General features: G+C 41.8%; 1 pseudogene; it reads left to right on the top strand.

Annotated features, from left to right (window-relative positions):
• Positions 1 to 16,979: 16,979 nt before the first annotated feature.
• Positions 16,980 to 17,520, top strand: LOC106021204 (annotated as a pseudogene).
• The last annotated feature ends 3,493 nt before the right edge of the window (positions 17,521 to 21,013 follow it).

Here is a 21,013-nt window from a genome sequence, read left to right as displayed (position 1 = left end):
CTGACTCCCTAGTCCCTCACTCTGGGAAGAACTCACTTAAGAAACTGTGTTTCTATCATTATTCCTGTTCCTTGTCCAATTCTTTGTTCCAGGACACAAGAACCTGAAAATTCCAGTGGTGTCCTCTGAACTCAAATTCACACATATAACATGAGGACCCACAGAATGGCACCTGGCTTCCATCACAGTAAGTGATCAAGGAGGCAGCATCCAAGTTGGACCAAGTTGGAAGCCACAGTCTTACCCTGTGTGTAACTCCAGGGATGGTAATGTTGTGAATCCTGGACAAGATCTTGGGAAAGCATGCAAAAATAAAACCACCATCTTTTGTAACCAAATTCTTGAGTGACATCCCACATGTTTGACAGTCACACTCAGAAGGAGTGCGTGACAAATGGGCATAAATTCCGGGCAGCAGGAATCACTGAGAAGTCATCTTCGAGGCAATGTATAACTCCCAAGTGCAGAGAAAAGAATCTGTGGGCAGATAGGCTGACTGGCGAGATCTGCACGTGTAAAGAGCAGTGCACCTGTTTTCACCTTCAGGACATTCCTAATGAATACTCATTAGTATTTTGACCATTGTCATTATATGCTTTTGTTGATGGCCTGTGTCGTGCTGACATCCATTCACAAGACATTGCTTAATTCCTCAACCTGCTCTGTAAATGAGCTTAAACACACTGGCCTACGCTTTCCAAAGAGTGATTCAATTACCTTTCATAATTGGATTTTTGCTCAGTATTTGATCCAAGATGAAGCCATGGCTCAGTTTTCAAGATGCATAAAAATAACCATGATGGAATGTTGTTTGGCTAATTGTTACAGTGTCTGACAAAGATCGCCATTCTGTGAGTTGAGGAAGTTATTCCAAAGCCGTAAACTTGGTGCATTTATTGCCCACCAGGCCCATAGTCCTGTCACAATGAAGTATGGCAAAGGAATTCCTCTCTTGTAATTGTTTCCCACCACTGAGGTGCCAGTGAATAGTGGCACTCTTGTGACACTCACTTGACACAGATGATGGCATCCAGTGGTTTTTCTCAGCTTTCGCCTACCATTGTGGTCAAAACCAATTTGGGCTGATTTTCTTCTGCAATATGAGAAATAAGGGTAAATGGAGCATCGTGAACACACTTATATTCTCAGCATTCAGGAGGTGGAGGAGGGGGGATTAAAAGTCCAAGGTCATCCTCAATCATGTTGTCAAAGTGTCTTCCAAACATTTATGTTTATGCTTATAGATTTGTGTTGCTCTGAGCCTCCGTCAGAAAAGCTGCCTTTTGCAGTAACCTGCAGTTAATGCGGAGATCCATAAGTGGTCAGAGTGCTAAAAAAAAAGTTACTGTGAGTTCCCAGCCTTAAATGGGACATTTATATTAACCCCATACTCTGAGGCTCAGGGAACATTGTGGAAAAGGGCTCAGAGGATGGATAGTAGCACTGTGATGTGCTTCCTCCTGGACATGACATGACCATTGCACTGGTGGAACCTGCAGCAGCTGTGATTACAAGATCAAATAAGCCAAAACTCCAGCATGGACGGAGAGGGGCCCACGAGGCAGTTAATGGCTGCTGTAGATGGAAGAGTCGTTTTTTTCTTTAGGATGTGGCCATTGGTAGGTTACTTATGCTCCAGTGCATGACTTCACATAATGAACATATAGGAGGCACTAGCTGGACTCTGGGTTATAAATTTTTTTTAAAGATGAATCTAGGAGAGGAACATGCCAGGGAGTCTGTCCAGGGAGAGTTGGAGAGAGGAAGTGGTGAGTAGATATGATTAAAATAATTCTGTACATGTATACAATTCTCAATGAATGAATTAAAATCACACTTTTTATAAAAAGATGCTCAAAGCCATCCTCAGTTAAATGGTAAGCTTGAAGCAAGCCTGGGCCAGATTCTGCCTCTCAGATAAAGAAATTAGCTTCCTTTTTCTAGCGTAGGCCAGGAGATGGTACAGCAGACAATCATAGTGCTGCCAAGCCTGAAAACCTGAGTTTAAGCCTTAGGACCTATATGGTAGAAGGAGAGAACCAACTACTGATGGTTGTCCCTGACTGCGTCACAGTAGGGCAGCACATACACACATACACACACACACACACATACGCACACACATACTCACACACATACACACACATACACACACATACACACACATACACACATACACACACACATACACACATATACACACACATACACACACTCACACACACATACACACACACTCACACACACATACACAAACAAGTAATTTTAAAAAGAAACAAGAAAACACAAATGTGGTTTACACAAACAAACTTAAAAATGTTTCCTAGTGACCCATATGTTTCTAACTAAGCTCAAATAAGAACTTTTATTATTTTTCAAATTAATTTATTCTATCAGAAATCACTAATCATTGATTATCTCTCTAAAACAATGTTTCCCTGTATAATCCTCTCCCAACTTGATTTTTAAGATTATTTCACTTATTTATTACGCATGTGTGGATATGTGTGCACCCTCACCCCTGCCATAGTGTCCTATGAAGGTCAGAGAACAAACTCTGGGAGTCAGTTCTTGCCTTCCCCTATATGGGTTCAAAGGATTAAACTTAGCTCATCAGGCTTGATGGCAAGCGCCATGACTGTTATCTAATCAGTCACTGTGCTGTCCCCCAAACTTGAATTTTTTCTTTACAATTGCTTTATGTTTATATGTGTGTATGTGTGTGTTTATGTGTCTATATGTACCCATGTACTCATGTACTCAGGGTCAGAAGAGAGCAGAACATGCCCTGGAGCTAGAGTTACAAGAAGTTACCAGCTGCTTCATGCCAGTACTTGGGACAGAAGTCCAGTTTTCTACAAGGGTAGGAGGTGCTTTTGACAAGTAAGCCATTTCTCCAGCCCTACTACTTGCTTTAAAAAAATCTTTGTTGCACTATAGTTGGATATATTAAGAAATCTGCTTCTCACCCAACTTGAGAATGAGAAAGAGAGAGAGAGAGAGAGAGAGAGAGAGAGAGAGAGAGAGAGAGAGAGAGAGAGAGAGATTTGCTAAGTAGCCCAATCTAGACTGAAATTTGCTAAGTAACCCAGGCTAACCCCAAAGTCACAATCATCCTGCCTCTGCCTCTAAGTGATGGGTTCACAGGTATTTAGAACCACACCCAGATTAAGTGCCACTTGTGTGAGGTGGGGACTTACCCTGAGGTCTATCTCCAGAACCCATGGTGGGAGGAGAGAACAGATTTCCAGAAGCTGGTTTTTGTTTGTTTTTTTTTTTAATATGAAAAGGCTCAGAGAATACCTAAGTGCTTCTTACTCCGCAAAACAAACTAATCTGAAAGAACACATAACAGCAAACTGCAAAACAAGCTAATCTGAAAGAACACATAACAGAAAACTGTGAGCACATGGCATTAAGGAATAGGCACCTCTCTGGAGACAATTGTGGTAGTAGTCTGGGGGCTGAGGAGACAGCTCATGGAGAGTGCTCACACAGAATGTAAAGGATCAGTCATCACCAGATTATGGGAGAAAGAGGAATGAACAGGTAGAGCATACAGGATTTTTAGGATCGTGAAACTACTGTGTGTGGGCCATGGTGATGGATGTATGCCATTATACACTTGTTAAAACTCTGAATGTATGGTGCTGACTTAGTGAGGGTTTCTGTTGTTGTGAAGAGACACCATGATCATGGCATCTCTTATAAAGGAAAACATTTAATTAGTGTGACTTTGCTCACAGTTCAGAGGTTTCGTTCATTATCATCATGGTGGAAAGTATGGCAGCATGCAGGCAGACATGGTGCTGGAGAAGGAGCTGAGAGTTTTACATCTTGACATGCAGGAAGTTGTCTGAGATACTGGGAATGACTTGAGCATATATGAGACTTCAAAGTCCACCTTCATAGTGACACACTTCCTCCAACAGGGCTACACCTACTACAACAAAGCCACACTTCCTAATAATGTCGTTCCCTTTGGAGCCCATTTTCTTTCAGACCATGGCAAAAACCAAGAGGAATTTGCCTAATGAAAATCATGCAGTCTAAAGATAATGATATTTCAATTTTGATTAATGTATAGAAATAATTACACCTATCTGAAGAGGGTATGCTGTGTGGGTGATGAAAAATATTGAATTATGCACTTCCTGATCAATTTTAGTGCCCTTTCTGGTCAATTTTAGAGCAAACCTAAAGTCTGAAAAATAAACATGTATCTATTTTAAGTAATGAAGATATTTTCTTATTCTCTGAGATTCCCAGTGATAACATTGCATAGTCAAATCCCAACCTCCTTCTAATCAAGACAGAGAAAGGAGAGGATAATAAGGCTGGAAAGGAGCAGCAAAAGGAAAAGAAAAAAAAACGAGAGATGAACAATGTCTCTGCCTGTGCTGATCAACTAGACACAAGCCGGGATTATCTGGGAAGAGCGGACCACAGCTGAGAAAATGCCTCCATGGCTGGCCTGCAGGCAAGTCTAGGGTGAGGGCATTTTCTTGATTGATGACTGATGTGGAAGGGCTCAGCCTTCTGCATATGATGGCCATGGGTTATATACAAAAGCAAGGTGAGCAAGCGAGGTAGCAGTTCTAACTCTGCCCCTCCTTGAGTTCCTGCCTTGGCTTCCCATTGTGATGGACTGTATCCCGTAAGATATAATAAAGCCTTCCCTCGCCCAGGTTGGCTTTGGTCAGTGTTTTTGTCACTGCAGAGGAAAGCAAACGCCACCAGTCCACACTTCAGAGATTCTTTTCCTACATCAATCTTCACCAGCAAATCAACGAGCAAACAAAATGCACTGTGTACATTTACACGTACCGTAGGATGTTACACAACCTTGATAAGAACAGACATTCTGGTCCATGCTGTAACGTTGGAGAAGCTTGAAGAAACTGTGCCCTGTGAATGAGATAGGCTTAAAGAAGACAGATAAGCCCACATGTAGAAGGTACATAGAGTTGTAAAATCCATAAAGGTGGAAGTAGTCTAGTGCTTGCCATGGCCAAGGATGGGGGGACACACACACATGTTATTTTATGATGGTTACATAAGAATCAATGTACTTCATGCTACTTAACTGTAAGCTTAAATATCTACACAGCCTGCCCCCTTTGGTGGTCCAAGGGCTCACATGTAAGGCCTACCAGTAAGCTACAAGCCCAGCTTCCTCCACCATGATAATTTTTTGTTTTTTACTTTGTTTTTTTGTTCACTTGTTTTTCGAGACAAGGTTTCTCTGTAGCTTTGGAGCCTATCCTGGAACTTGCTCTGTAGACCAGGCTGGCTTCAAACTCAAGAGAGATTTGCCTATCTTTGCCTCCCAAGTGCTGGGATTAAAGACGTTCACCACCACCCTCAGCTGTAATTTTTACATTATAAGCATTTTGTTACAACAAGATGCTTTTTCTTTGAAGAAAGTGGAACACATTTAACATATTTAATTTCAAATAAAGTTGTGTCTCACAAAAAAAAAAAACTTGCCTTGAGGCTGGGGGTGTGAAGTCCCTAGAAGAGTAACACATTAGGCTGAACCATCTGCAAGACCATTTAATTGATTAGGACTCCAATTTTGATTGTGGAGAGATCGGAATGCTGCAGGTCCAGAGCTAAATTACCTTGGGCCAATTATTTAGAGCCCCCTAATCACCATTTATTGCCCTCTTTGTGGTCATTGAGTAAATCCTTTGGAATGTCTAAAACAGAACTCTAGTTTCCAACAACCAAAACGCTAAAAAAAAATGTCATCAGATATCATTGGCCCTTAGCAGAAATTTCTCCACTTTGCTGTAAGTGACCTTCCTGGTGCGTTTTTGGTTGTGAGCCTAGCCTTTAATGACTGAGCTATCTCTCCAGCCCCTACCTGGTATATTTTTTAAAGTGTCTTAAATTATGACTTTAACTGTCTTGTTACTATAAAAACCTCATCACACTGTTACCACATTTAGAACCTGGAATTTAGGATCACCTGAAGTTGTGTCCTCAGGCCCGGGTCACTCATTTGGTTCCGGAATAAACGACCTCTTATCCCCTTGGAGGTGTGAGCTATTTCTTTCATCAGCAAAACTCAGTTGATAAGAGTGCTTGGCAGCATGCGAGAGGCCCTGGGTTCCACTACCAGTACCACATAAACTGGCTATGGTGGTGTATGTCTATAAGCCCAGCATCAGAAGTTCAAGGTCATTATCAGTTACACAGAGAGGCTGAGACCAACCTAGTCTACATAAGAAACTGTGTCACAGAGAAATGAAGGAGAGGGGGAAGAGAGAGAGAGAGTGTGTGAGAGAGAGAGAGAGAGAGTGTGTGTGTGTGTGTGTGTGTGAGAGAGAGAGAGAGAGAATCCTGACAGAAATTATGTTCTTTAACCAATTAATAAGTCAAGCTCTCCCCAGTCTTCCAAAGTCACTATGTTTCTGAAGTCAGGAGAGGCGGCCACAGTAATTAGTCACAGGCTCTGATAAGAGCTCAGAACCGCTGGTAATTCCCCACTAAGGAGAATTTTTAAACAATGATGGGCCTCACTTTGAATTTGTATCCCCTAGTTCCCTCACCATTACCTGCCTGTCTCATGCTCAGTTGGCCATTTGTTACTTTCTTCATCTTGAACCTTCCAAAGTGCTGTGGGGGCACCGTGGTCTTTTTATTTATTACCTTCTGTCAAGCAAACAGCAGGCCTCCAGACCAAAGAGTGCAGCCTTCTATTCTTCCCAGCCACCAGCATGCACTCTAAATGAACACGTTAGGCTCAGTGTTACAGACCAAATATTCATTGTCTGGATCCATCCCTATGTGAGCTCCGCTTCAAAGAACTGCTTTCTAAAGTGAATGAATGCCTTTGTTTTGTCATAGGCTCAATGCTGCTGTTGTGAAATGCCCATCACATCCCCAAATAATTAGAAGGGGACATGTTAACACATGTAGGGTCATATGTCATCTCCATGCACAGTCCTGCCTCCTATACTTATTTTTAGTTTTGTTCAATTTATCAGTGTTATTTCCCAAAGAAGTTTTGAGGCCATTGTCTCATATATTCCATGCTGACCTTGAATTCCCTTATTTCTACTGTAGCTGAAAATGACCTTGAATTTCTGAGCTAGGATCACAGGTTTTTACCACCAGGACTAGCTGGTGCAGTGCTGGAGATCAAACCAAGGTCCTCTAGAGCTTTATTCCAGATTTGTTTCTGTGGCTGTGACAAATACTCTAGTGCACACAAACAGTTTAGGGGAGAAAGGGGCTTACAATTCCAGGTCACTCACAGTTCATTATCGCAGGGAAATCAAGACAGGAACTTAAAATATCACAACCACAGCCAAGAGCAACAGAGAGAGACAGAGAGAGGGAGACAGAGAGAGGGAGACAGACAGAGAGAGAGAGAGAGAGAACACAGATCCTTCCCTGCTTGCTCTAGATTCTAGATTTCTTCCTTCTGCCTTACATGGATCGGGAGTACCAGCATCCCCACGCCTAGAGAATGGTGCTGCCCACGATGAACAATGGGCTAGGTCTTCATAAACCCATTAACAATCAAGCCCCCAGCAGATGTGCCCACAGTCAAGCCTGATCTAGACAATTTCTTGATTAAGGCCTTTTTCTTAAGTTATTCTAGGTAGAGGCAAGTTGACCAAAACTAACCACAGTCTTGTGCTTGCTTTACTCTGAAATTTTCTCTCTTTATCCTTCTACAGTAATATCAAGAGCAATATTCTTCATTGGTGCATTTTCTTATGAAAAAAGCAGTGGCCAAAGTTTTGCTGGTTCTGCATTGTGAAGCCCAGTATACTGCTAATGACTATATGAGTGGTTTATTCTATAAACTATATAATACTTTATACTATAAAATAGATAATGGTTTATACTATAAACTACATAATGATTTATACTATAAAATATGTAATGGTTTATACTATAAACTATATAATGGTTTGTGCTATTAGAAACTACATAATGGTATGATGGTTTATACTATAAACTTTATAGCCTCTTCATTTCAAAGATTCAGGAACAATAACTGTTTTGCAGTCAATGCAAGGGACAGTCTTTGAGATTCAACAGTATGTGTTCTTCATGGTCAAATACGGCCCCCCTGTGTTTCCCTCAATCTGAAGTTTGTTAGTTCCTGAAAGGAAGGAGTTTATAATAGATGCTGGTGAGATTCTACCTGATGTCCTCTTGGCTCTCCTGAGTTCACCTACAGCTAAGGTAAACAGTTATAGCAAACTGACAGTGTTCCTCCTCAGAAGCTGATGCCACTCATCCTCTTGCCCAACCATGAATACAATCAAGTATGTGGGTACAGAGGGGCCCCAGAATTCACTATCATGGGGAGATTTTATGTGAGTTCCAGCTTCTCAGAGATACTGATGAGGACTGAAACCTAATTGTGTCACTTACTTGGTTATGCATGATTCATGCCTGGCTGGCCTGTCAGCAGAAGACGCTCCTGCTTCCTTGGAGGCATGGGCTTCTGACACCAGCTGAAGATGGAAATAATGCTATCTGAAAAGGAGGTCTAAGATACTTTATTAAATATAAAAATCACTTACTGAGAAGCGCTCTATAGTTCCCACAGCGACCAAGATCCAAGAGAGAAAGATTTACATTCTCTCTCCTTTTATCTTCCTGTCCCACATACCCACGCAGGGTGTGGACAGTATCTTGAGTATGTGAGCTTACCCCTACACCCTTTCCTGTCTTATAGTTTTCTACTTTCTTATACATGCTTTAAGATATTGTCTTACCCCAAGCTACCTGTACCCCAGTCCTTGTCCCAGGCTCCATCATCAATGAAACACAACTGGGACAGACTTTCTTACAAATAAGTATCCTCAGTTGAGTGTAACTGATTATTTATTACATGAATGAGGGAATAATTCTAGCATAAGGTCAAAGGAGTTTTCTCCACGTGACTGAAAACACAAATATCTTCTACCCAAGCAAGAAAGTAAGCTCCATTCCAACAGTGAGTTAACCACTGTCCAATATGTAGCTGACACGAATCATATAATCTTGAGTGGGTTTAGGCATTAGACCCTTGCGTTTATGCTGTCAAATGTCTCCATCCACCCATGAAATTCTCTTCAGTATCCTAACAATGCGTACAAGTACCCCATTGCAGCACCAACCAAAGGCTTGCAGCAATCTAATTTTGGAACAATAGTTAACCCTGTGAGTACATCTGCTTCCTAACTGGAAAAACGTATAAGACTCTGGGGACATGGAATTTTAAATCCACTTCTTTGTTTCTTAATATTGTGCCTTTATCTCTGAGCCTCAACAGAGCTTTCTCCTTTCTCATTCAAGAGTAATGCGTGCTCAAGGAGTGTGAAATTGGAACAGCGCCTGCACAGTCTCAATAGGTAAACATGAAAACCTTTTCATTGCACATTGCTAACTTCATTCAATTAGCGAAATGTTAAAACATGCTGCCTTGGTACAACCTAACCTTTTAATTTCTGGAAAAACAAAACAGAACAAACAACTAGTAAATAAGAATGCCTGAAACTCTTCCCTGTCCCCCAAAGGCAGTGTGCTTAGTCAAACGAGGAAGCAGCAACATCTGGTTTCTGAAATTCACATTTCTACACCAATATCCCATGCACCTTACAGTCAGGTGAAGTTAGCCAATGAAATCTTTTCTTTCCTATAATACAAGCTTTCTTGATTTGGTGATTTTGCAATAGGAATTCAAATCTGTTTTTATTCTATTGTCACCTGTAGAATACAGTATATGCTGTGTAATAGGCCTGTTTTCCTTCAGTTTTGATCATCTGTGGGTGCTGATGTATACCTTGTCCCCTCAAGTGTTTATGGGTATGCAAGTAAAGGTTATTTATTTTATCCATGATGAGCTTCAAATCAAGTTAGACACCATGGCAACGTCAGCACCATGCAGTGTGCAGCTGCAATAGTTGTTTGTTATAATGGAGGATTAAAAATCATTAACTCACTTGGCAAGTTGGCAGATTCTGTTTGGTTCGGAAATGATTAGGTTTGTTTTAGTTCCTAGTTTTAGTACTATTATAGCCATTTCTTCACATTACTAACTTCTTAAATTTTGCTTTTTGGCTGTCTGGTTTTCTCTGATAAGGAATAAAGTGAATGCCATCAAGGAAGTAAATATGAGTGGGCTGGGGGTGTAGCTCAAGGGTAGAGTGCTATGATGAGCATTTACAACGCCCTGAGTTAATACCCAGGAATACATGAATGTGTATAAGTGTACAATTATATGATTACAGTATTATATTAAAGAAAATATGAGCCCAGCAATGAGTCATCTGTCACTTGCATTTTGTCTACCATGACTACTTGCCACTTTAATGAACAGCAGGATGATTGTCTATGAAGTAGAAACATCAACATCTTATTTTCATTAGCGATCACACTGGACTAGCCATTTGAGGCAATATACACAGACAATATTCTGTATTTGTCATTTGCTACAAGCTAGTTCAGTGGCATTTTCTTATCAGACATTTCTCAGTGAAGACCTTTCCCAATATGAGCCTTCAGAAAAACCCTCTCACTTTGATTTTACAAGAACCATAACTACGTGTCTAGGAAATTTAATCTTTCAATTTATAAAATAGTCTTTTAAAAAAATAGTTCCTGAAGGGCTGGAGAGAGGGCTCAGTGGTTGAGAGTCCGTGCTGCTCTTCCAAAGGACCTGAGTTCAGGTTCCAGCCCTCACATCAGCTGAATGATTTCAGTTCTATAGGATCTGATGTCCTCTTCTGGCCTCCATGGGCACCTGAACACATATGGTGCACACATACACATACAGAATAAATAGATAAAATAGATAAACCTCTGAAATCAGCTGCTTCTGAAGTATAAGCACATTTGTTTTCTTCTCTGGGAGATGATAAAAGCACATAGGTGGTTGATATCCTTTGCTCTCTTGTTTCTTTTCTCCCCTTTGCTCTTGTTGGACACATCTAATGTGTGTTTTACCATTCTCTATAGGCATGCATATGGAGAGAAACTACCACTTATGCTCTTTATAACGAAAACTATACAAAAAGGATCCAGTGCAACAGCTACAGTAATATGGGAGATGTTAGAGACAGTGCCTGGGCTCAGTAACCCTAACAAGTTAGGCTCAGCCACCATTCTCAATGACCTAATTAAACAGATAAGCAATAAAGAAAGGCAGAGAAATAAGATTTATTCAATGTGTCACATTAGGAAGAGGAACAAAAAAGGAGATCTAATACCTCCCCCTAGTTCCAAGCACATCTTCAGGATGTGAAATCCACCTGGCCATGCTGCCAGCACCATCCTTGGGGTCCTGGCATGAAGCTCAGATTTAAATATAAGATTTATATATAAATAAGCAATCCTGGTAAGGTGTGGTCTGGTCTGTTATGGACTGGTCATTGTGATGGGATGGCTCTAATTTGTCCTATAAGGGGGTCTAGCAAGTGAGAACTGTGTGAAATATCTTCCTGAGATACAAGTTTCTTTGATGGCTGCAACCAGCATGAGATTCCTGAGAAATTTTCAATTTCTTAGAGCTTATTCTTTCAATAATATGATAACCAAAGGGACACAAATGTCTGTTAGAATATTTTCCCTCCTGCCAGAATGGTTGCAATAGCTCCTGGGTCCACAGCAGTTAGCCATGAGCTGGGAGCTGTGACTAAATCCTTGTAATCTGTATGCCATGCCACTTGCCCTTCCCCACTGTCTGGATTGTACTGTCAGCTAATCTGTTCTACCCAGGACCTGCTTAATACAAAACACTAAAGAATAGTGACAGCATGTGGGTCCCAGCACATCCATGGTCTACCTGGCCAGCGAGGGGGTCTCTTTACAGTGCTTGAATTGGATCGGACTCATGTGAGAGCTTTTGCTTTTAATCTGTCTGACTTATGAGCCTGCATAACTCTGTTACCGTAGCAACAAATAATAGTAACAACCTACAGTTTTTAGCTCATTGTATTAGACCATGCTAACATGAATTAAAGCTTGTTTGAAAATAAGTAGGTAAAGTATAAGCAAGTTGATAAATATGTATAATTCTCAAAATAGGTTCTCATCACAAGTCACAAGAAAGCTAGATGAAACTAGAATGTAAATACATCGTGCTTAAAGTCAATTTGTTGATAATTGTCTAGGTCACATAAGAGTGCCGCTAAAAGGCAAAGGCAAGGGTTAGTGTGAGGTTCTGGGTCAGTGTGATCCCAGAGTCATGGTGAAGGCTGGTGTGAAGAGTTTACTATCAGGATGAAAGTGAAGAGAATTGGGTTATGAGTTAGCATTAGAGTGAAAGTAAAGATGAGAGTCAGAGTCTCGGTGTGTGTTAGCATAGAGGTCAGTGACAGGACTAAGGTGACGATCAAGGTCACTATCAGAGTCATGGTGAATGTCACAATGAGACTAAGCTCGAGTAAAAGTCAAGGTTCAGATGAATCTGAAGGTCAGTTCCAGGGTCAGGAAGAGGGTAAAAGATCAGAGTCTAGGGGAGTGAGGATTCAGTGTGAGACAAGAGTTAATGTATGACTTAGTTCATAGCCAGGGACACAATAAGCACTATAGTAAAGGGAAGGTGAGAGTCAGCTTCAGGGTGAGTTGTCAAAGCTAGGATCAGAGTCATGGTCACAGTATTTGTCAGGGGCAGAATAATGGTCAGGGCCAGGGGCAAATAGCATGTAAGAAATAGCAAACCTTGGCTGGAGAGATGGCTCAGCCGTTAAAGGCTAGGCTCACAACCAAAAATATAAGAAATAGCAAACCTTTTCCATCACAGCCGGGTTAAGGTTCTGTATTGGTTACTTTTCTGTTACTATGATAAAACACCATGACAAAGGCAACTTATTATAAAAGAAAGAATCTATTTATTTAGTCTTACGATTCAGGAAGGATAAGGGTCCACTGTGTCAGGGAAACAATGGCAGCAAATTGCAGGCATGGCAGCCAGTAACAGGAAGGTAAGAGGTCACACCCTCAACCAAAAGCACAAAGTAAAAAGAACAAACTGGAAGTGGCAGTCTCTTTAGACTCTCAAAGCCTACCTCCAGTGACATACTTCCTCCAAGACCGCATTTCCCAAACCACCCCAAACTGTGGACCAAGTGTTCAAACATGTGAACCCATGGGACATTCCTGTTCGAATCACTACAAGGTCACAAGAAGAGTGAGTGAGGTTAAGGCTCAGAATCATGTCAAAATGAAAGTTCAGAGTTGTGGTTAAGGAAGGTCACGTTCAGGGTCAAGATCAAGGTGTCAGTCAAGTTCATTTTTGAGACTCAAGGCAAGGAACACAGTCAGGGATGGGCTCATGTCAACATGAGTGTCAAGGTCAGGGTGAAGGGAAGATCAAGGGAAGGGTCGGTGTCAGGGTGTATGACAAAGTGTGGGTAATTGTCAATGAGTTCAAGAGTTCAGTTCAGGGAGAAAATCAGAGACAGATCTAGGATGAAGGTCAGCGCTGTCAGTATGAGGGTCAAAGTAAGGATCCTCCAGGTGAAGGCCATGGACAGAAATAGGATCAGAGAGAGGACAGAGGGAGGTTCCGTTTTTCCTTGAGAGAAAGTACCAACCAGGGTCAAGTTCAGATTGAAGGCCAAGGACAGTCAGTCAACATTACACTGGAGATCAGAGTGCTGTTCTGTCCTTGTGATATCCAGAGTCAAGTTCAAGGACTAGAGAGAAGGTTGTATCTGGATCAAGGTCAAAGCCAAGATGTTTTCAGAATGTGGAGATAGCCAAGGTCAGGTTCTAGGCATGTTCAGTGTCAGGCTGATGATGACACTGAATCTGACCTCTCACTCCAACTCTCACCTTGACTGGACTTTCACCATTGACCTCAGTTGTGGGTTCACCCTCACTGTGAACATGATCTGGACCCAAGTCTTCCTCCACCTCCTTCCCAGTGCCAACTATGACCTGTGCCCGACACAGACTCTGACCCTAACCTTGAAATTCAAGCTGGCCCTGACCCTGAATATGACATTCATCGTCACTCTTTTCTTGATTAATAATTACCTTATATCTCACTTCCCAGCTAGCCCCCCTCTATTTTATGATGAACCCCAAGCTGTCTGTCTCCCTGACCTCAGATACACAGATATTTCCATTGATACTGCCTGTAAATCCAACTCTCTCAAGCTAACCAAGCCTAAATTAGACCTCAGCACTCACTGTGACACAGCACTCTACTCTGATCCTGATTCTGACATCTGACACTCAGCTTTTGTTCCTTACTATGAATGTGATTCTCACTCTTACACTGATCCTGCTCTTTCAAGTAGGGCCTGAAACATCTTCTGATCTAACTTTCATTCTGACATGTACCTTGATACTCCATCCTTATCCTGGTCCTGAATCTGACCTTTGTCCTAAGCATGTCATTGGCCACTAACCTCACTTTGGTTCCCAGTCTTGACTCTTAGCTACTTTCACTATGGTCCCATGATCGTCACCATGTTACTGACACCGATGGAGAGTCTGATTGTTATAGTTTTATTTCTGTTTCTGAGAGTGACTATCCTGGTGAAAAGCATCCTAGTGTAGGTGTACGGGAGAACTCACATACCCAAGATACTATCCACTCATGGACAGAGGGACATGGGACAGGCAAGTGATATAAGGGAGACGGAAAGTAAAAACATGCTCTCTTGGATCCTGGCCATGGTTCAGAGACCATAGAGTGCTTCCCAGATTCCTTTGTAAGTGACGTCTCTCTTTAATAAAGTATCCTAGACCCCTTCTTTTCCCATTGCACTGTTTCCGTATCAGGTAGGAAAGGGTTTATTTGGCCTACAATCCCAGTTGCAATCGGCCATTTTGTGGAAGTTAAGGCAGGAACTCAAGCAGCTAGTCACATCCACAATCACAGTCAAGAGTAAACAGAATAAATGCATTTCTGCTTGCTGCTGCTCAGCTATCCCTTTCTACTCTTTTTTTTTTTTTTTTTTTTTTGGTTTTACGAGACAGGGTTTCTCTGTATTGTTTTTTGGAGGCTATTGGTCCAGCCTGGCCTCAAACTCACAGAGATCCGCCTGCGTCTGCCTCCCGAGCGCTGGGATTAAAGGCGTGTGCCACCACCGCCCGGCCCTTTCTACTCTTAACCAGTCCAAAGCCCCAACCAGTGATTGGTGTATCCACAATGGTCTAGGTCTTACTAGATCAGTAAACGATCAAGATCACCCTCTACAGACATGCCCATGGGCCAATCTGCTCCACATACTTCTTTAGTTGAGATTCAACCTCCTATGAACCTGACTCTGATCCTGATGTTCATCTCAACACTGACACTACCTCTCTCATTCCTCTAAGCTAATACTGACCTTGAAGTGTACCTACCCTTGACAGTCACTTAACACTTTAACCATGATCTGAATCCTTTCTGACCTCCACATTGATGTAAACCTTGACCTAGACCATGATCCTTATTGTGACAGTCAACTGTGGTGACTAGGATTCTAAATATGAATGTGATTTTTTTTCTACTTTCATTTCTTCTTCTTTGGGATGGATTCTTCTAAAATGCTCAGGCTAGTCTTGAACTCTTATCCCCAAGTTTCTGCCTCCTGAGTAGCTAGTATTAGAGGTGATGCCACTGAACTTGGTTTTGAAACTGACTTTTAACTTCATTGTGATTAAAAGAGGACACTCTCATGCTCATCCTGATCCTTCCCTATTCTTCATATGACACTGAAATGACTTCACCCTGTGGGAACAACAGACCTTGGCCAGAGGCCCACTTCCCCATCAGCCTGGGAGCAGGCAGCTGTAAGACAATGTTTACTAAAAACAATATGGTTCCTGGAGCAATAAGTTCCTGATAAGGGCTCATCCACTGGAATGCCCTGACCTTGACCTTTTCCAAAGACTAACCGCCTCTTCCTGACCCATCCACTGCAGCCTCTGGTGTCAGGGTATATATAACCCTCTCTGTGTCATCAATTCCGACACCCTCCACACATTCTCAGACGCAGGCTGCGCAGCAGGTGTGGCATCACCCCAAATCTGACTCTGATTTTCAGGTATCTGAAATTTACAAGGGCCCTGGTTGTTGGAAGATCCTGTACTTGACACTCAACCTGACCCTGACTCTGACCATCACCATGGATCTCAGCATTGACGGCTGACATGACCCTTACACTATCTCACTCTGAACTAGAATTTTCTCTTTCGCTGATTCTGATTGTGACCCTCACTTACAAAGATCATATGTTGACTCTCATATTTAAACCCATCTGTACTCTCAATTTACCTCTGACCTTCACCCAGCATCTTCCATCAACAGTAACCCACATTCTCACTTTGTCCTTTGTCATCACATTCAATCATTACCTAAACTTGACACTAATTGTCATCCAATTGTTATTTGATCTTCTCTGACCATGCCCCTCACAAAGACTCTGATATTAAACCAGATCCTCAACTTTACTTTTACTTCTCATCCTTGACACTGACCATAATATCCTTACTTCGCTCTGACTTTGACCCTAATCCCAATACTGCCAATTACTTGCCTCTTACCATGACTAGCCCTTCCCTGCAGTGATTCTTATTTTGATCCTGACTCCTACCTTAACCTCAGTCCTGTTCTTGATCACTCATTGTTATCTTAAGAGCACCTCTATTGGACTCTGATCTTAACCTTGACCTGAATCCTGGCTCTGCCTCTGACCTGACCCCAACCCATGCTTGAATCTAATATTTCCTTTCCTCATGAAATTGTCCCTGACCCTGATCAGAGACCAGTACTGACGTGAAATGCTCAGCATGACCCAGGACCTTATGCTGAGCTTTGCCATCAGGACATTAAATCCAAACACAGGATCTTTTGTAGACACACATTCTAGTTTCATCTAGCTTTCTTAGAATTCTCTATGGGAATGTAGAAAATTATATATCACTCTAATCTGGCTGACATTCATACTGAGTGCTTGTAAATTTGTTGTTCTAATTTGTGTTTATATGATCAACTCCAAAACAAGAAAGACAATTGAGAAAAATGTATGATTCTCATTGAGCTGCCTCAGATAAGGCCTCCACTAACTGTAGTAGTCATTAAGAGTTGTCTTCAGGGCCTTTTCACCAAGATAGCATTGAAAGTGAAGAAGGAAACTCCCGCCCTTTCCAAAGCCTAAGCCAAAACAATGGCCTTGAAAGCCAAGAAAGCAGTGATGAAAGGTGTCCACAGTCACAAAAAGAAGATTTACACATCAGCCACCCTCTGGTGGCTCAAGACCCCGTAGCTCTAGAGGCAGCCCAAATACCCCAGAAAGAGCCTGCCCAGGAGAAACAATCTTGACCACTATGCCATCATCAAATTCCCCCTGACCACTGAGTCAACCTTGAAGAAGACAACAACACATTTGTGTTCATTGTTCTGTCAAGGCCAACATGTCCCAGATCAAACGGGCGAAGAAATTCTATGACATTGATGTGGCCAAAGTCTACACCCTCTTAAGGCCTGACAGAGAGAAGAAGATGTACATCCCATCGGCAACTGATAATGATGCTCTGGATGTTGCCCACAAAACTAGGAACATCTAAACTGAGTCCAGCTGGATAATTCTAAATATGCACTTTTCACCGTTAAAAAAAATTGTCTCCAGGGATTGACATCTGAATCTAAGCTTGACTTTGTCTTTACTACTTGTCTCTTCACCTTCCTACAATTTTCAACTTTTTTCATTTTGACTATCGCTAAGAAATCCCTGTCAAAAGCACATTTCAGATTCACACACATGGCTTAGATTAACTCTGTCTGCCTCTACTTTGTGGGAAGAAACCACAATTGATATGAATGTAAGTCTCTACATTTTTTCTCACATAAATTCTACATGTATGATTTCAAGCAAATGGATAAGACACTAGGAAATATGTATCCTAAGACAAATCAAATATCAGGTTCCTTGGAGCCTGATTTAATGGCAGTTGTAAGACAAGACAACAAAAACCTTTGTACTGCTTCTTAGAGTAAGTTGAGATAATGTAACCACAGTCAAGCACATCCATTTAAAACGTATATTTCTTGGGAATAAACTTTTTTATATACTTTGATCAGAGGTTGAGAGCACTGACTGCTCTTCTGGAGGACCAGGTTTGATTCCCAGGACCCAAAGGGTGGCTGACAACTATCTGTAACTCCAGTCTCAGAGGATCCAACACCCTCCTCGGACCTCTTCAGACACTGCACATATGCAGTACAGAGAAATAATGAAGGCAAAACACCTGTACACATGCAATAAAAATAAAAATTTAAATGTTAAATAATTTAGGGTACATTCTTAGTAAACATAGATAAATATCTCTGTTCATAGGCCATAATTTTAACCTGACTCTTATTTCTTAAAATCTCAATGAATTAACAGAATATGAAATTATCTTTAGATAACAACACATGTATATTTGTTTGCTGCCTCAATAATGCTTAGTGAAAAATAACTGACATGTTTTTAAACTTTCTGTCCTCTAGGTGTCACTTATGTCTATAGAAAGAGAAAAGGCAATGACTTCCATCTGAGATAACAATTAAAGCAGAGTTTATTATACCCGGTATAACAGAATTTCTATTGATTGTTTAAAATTGTTGCAGTTTATAAGCTAAAATTACTTTGACATATGTTGCTTTAATTTACTGACAATTAATTATCCTTTATAGCTAAAGTTAAAAACTTTAGATTACCATCTAATCACTTGTTGTATGTACACAAGATACCCAATTATGTATCTGGCCCCACTCTTCTCACAACATCTAATCTAGGTCAAAATCCTCACTCCCTAAGTCTCCTAACAGAAGACAAAATTTACAGTAAGTAAATTCTGATACTGTCTTATTGAGACAGCATGCACGTCCTGCTGCCATGATTCTCCTTCAATGCAACTAACAATAACCCTAGCATACCCATCTACTGGTGTATTCCTGGTAGTCTGACTCAGGGCCTGGGAAGTCATTCATCAAGTATATGGAAACTATAGGACCAACCTGACCAAACTGAGAATTCTCCCATGTCCCTATTTTTGCCTTTTCAAAACTTAAAATAATAGGAGACTATTATTTTTTATTTTAAATCATGTGCATATGTGTTTGTCTATGTGTGTGTGTGTGTGTGTGTGTGTGTGTGTGTGTGTGTGTGTGTACATGTGTATGCAGGTCCTGTGGAGGCCAGGAGAGAGCACTGGAGTCCCTGGAGGTGGGTTCCCTGGCAGTTGTGAGTGGATACTGAGAACTAAACTTAACGTCCTCAGAAAGAGCAGTACTCACTTTAGCCTTAACCACTAAGCCGTCTGTCCAGCCTCAGGAAAACACCTTCCTTCAACAAATCAGTTGAAACTTTTAAGTTTCTCCAGACAATTGCCTCTTACTTCTAGAGAAAAGATTGGCTTCTCTGTAAAAGATATTTTTAAATATTGTTTGTTGTTTTGTTTTGTTTTTATTTTTGAGACAAGCTCACAGTTTGCTCTGGCTGTCCTGTAACTCACTCTTGTAGACCAGGTTGGCCTCAGATTCACAGAGATCTGCTTGTCTTGGCTTGCAACCAGGGCTGGCATAGAAGCTGCTGTGCAGCAGATGGTCTTGAACTCCTGTCTCCACTTTACACATTGGGATTACAGATGTGAACCTCCACAACTGCCTCGTTCTCAGTGTTCGTATTTTCCTGTGTACACGACTGAATTCCTACAAATAATGCATATTAATAACTCTCTACCACTATGTGGGTAAGGAATAAATGATTTGTCTTACAAGCAAAATGACTATTACTTTGCTCATGAGACAGTCCTTTTTTGTCACCAAATTCGTGTTAGTTCTCAATGCATATTCCTCAACCATTCTTTTAGGCATAACCCAATTTTATATTTTTCATACTTTAAAACTATACAGCAAAGCGTAGCAAAGTATCAGCAGGTGGAGACAGTGAGCACATAAGAAGGGCCTGGGTAGGCACAAACGCACTTATTTAAAGGAACAGGGGTGGTGGAAGGGAAATTTGGCTTTTGTTGAGGCTGAGCCTCCTACTTTGGAGGAAGGAGAGGCATGCAACAGATTTCAGCTAAGCCAGAAGGAATTCACCTCAAGCCTCCACAGCGGGTGTTCCTGAGGCTGCCAGGAGCTTCATCCAGCCCTGCTCCTTGAGAACAGCAGTTTGGCAGCTATGCACCTGGAATAGTCCCTGCAAGCTCAAGGGTCCAGCTGGGTGTTTTCCGCAAAGCGCATAGGACAGGGTCCAGGGGATTGTAGCGCGCTTGTTTCCTAGCAACGGCAGTACTGCTCCTTCTGGTACTGTTGAGGAGTGCAAGTGTGCAAGTCACCTGAAGAATGGCACCCCTGCACACTGGCCAGAACGTATTGGGGAGTAATGCGAGGGTTACTCACCAAAAGAATTCAATTGCAATAGTACTAGAGCACCTTAAACTTGCAAGCGGTTACTGGGCATCTGGCTAAAAGAGGCGTGGTTGAGATGGGTAGAGAGATTGCAGTATTGTCTTGCCCTGAGACAACAAAGAAACAGGAGGAAGAGGATTGTAGCGTCCAGTAAAGCCCAGGGGTTTCAGCTATCTACCCCTTTAAGAAAGACAGTTTCCCACTTACAGCTCGAATGTCCCAGAAGCAGACAGGAAAACTAATGGCCTGGAGACATGGGAATTCACCAAGCTCTAGAAGCTTTCCTTAGTCCTCTGTTTCATATTGAGGACTGCAGATGATGAAGACACGAAGTTTCTGTGTAAAAATATTCCACAATGGTACATCATTAGAGGGACAAGTGGGAACTTCCCAATGTGGAAACACAAAGCCAAGCCACCCCTGCCCCCACCTCTAACCCGGCTACAATCAGCTAAACACAGCTCTTTCGAAGGAAGAGAAATTTGAGTGACCCCTGAGAACTAATGCCTGATACACACAAAAGGTACTGTGTGAAGTCCATTGACTGGTGTTTACAGAGCTCTAGGGCCCTTCCCTCTGTTTGGTGACCTACTATGGGGCTTTATCAAGACTGTACCTGGGAAGTAGAGCAAGCTTTGGGACACAGTGCTGGCATGGAGA

The sequence above is a fragment of the Mesocricetus auratus genome, unplaced genomic scaffold (genome assembly GCF_017639785.1).
Source record: "Mesocricetus auratus isolate SY011 unplaced genomic scaffold, BCM_Maur_2.0 Super-Scaffold_100676, whole genome shotgun sequence".
Lineage (NCBI taxonomy): Eukaryota > Metazoa > Chordata > Mammalia > Rodentia > Cricetidae > Mesocricetus > Mesocricetus auratus.
This window is presented reverse-complemented; position numbering and strand designations above follow the sequence as displayed.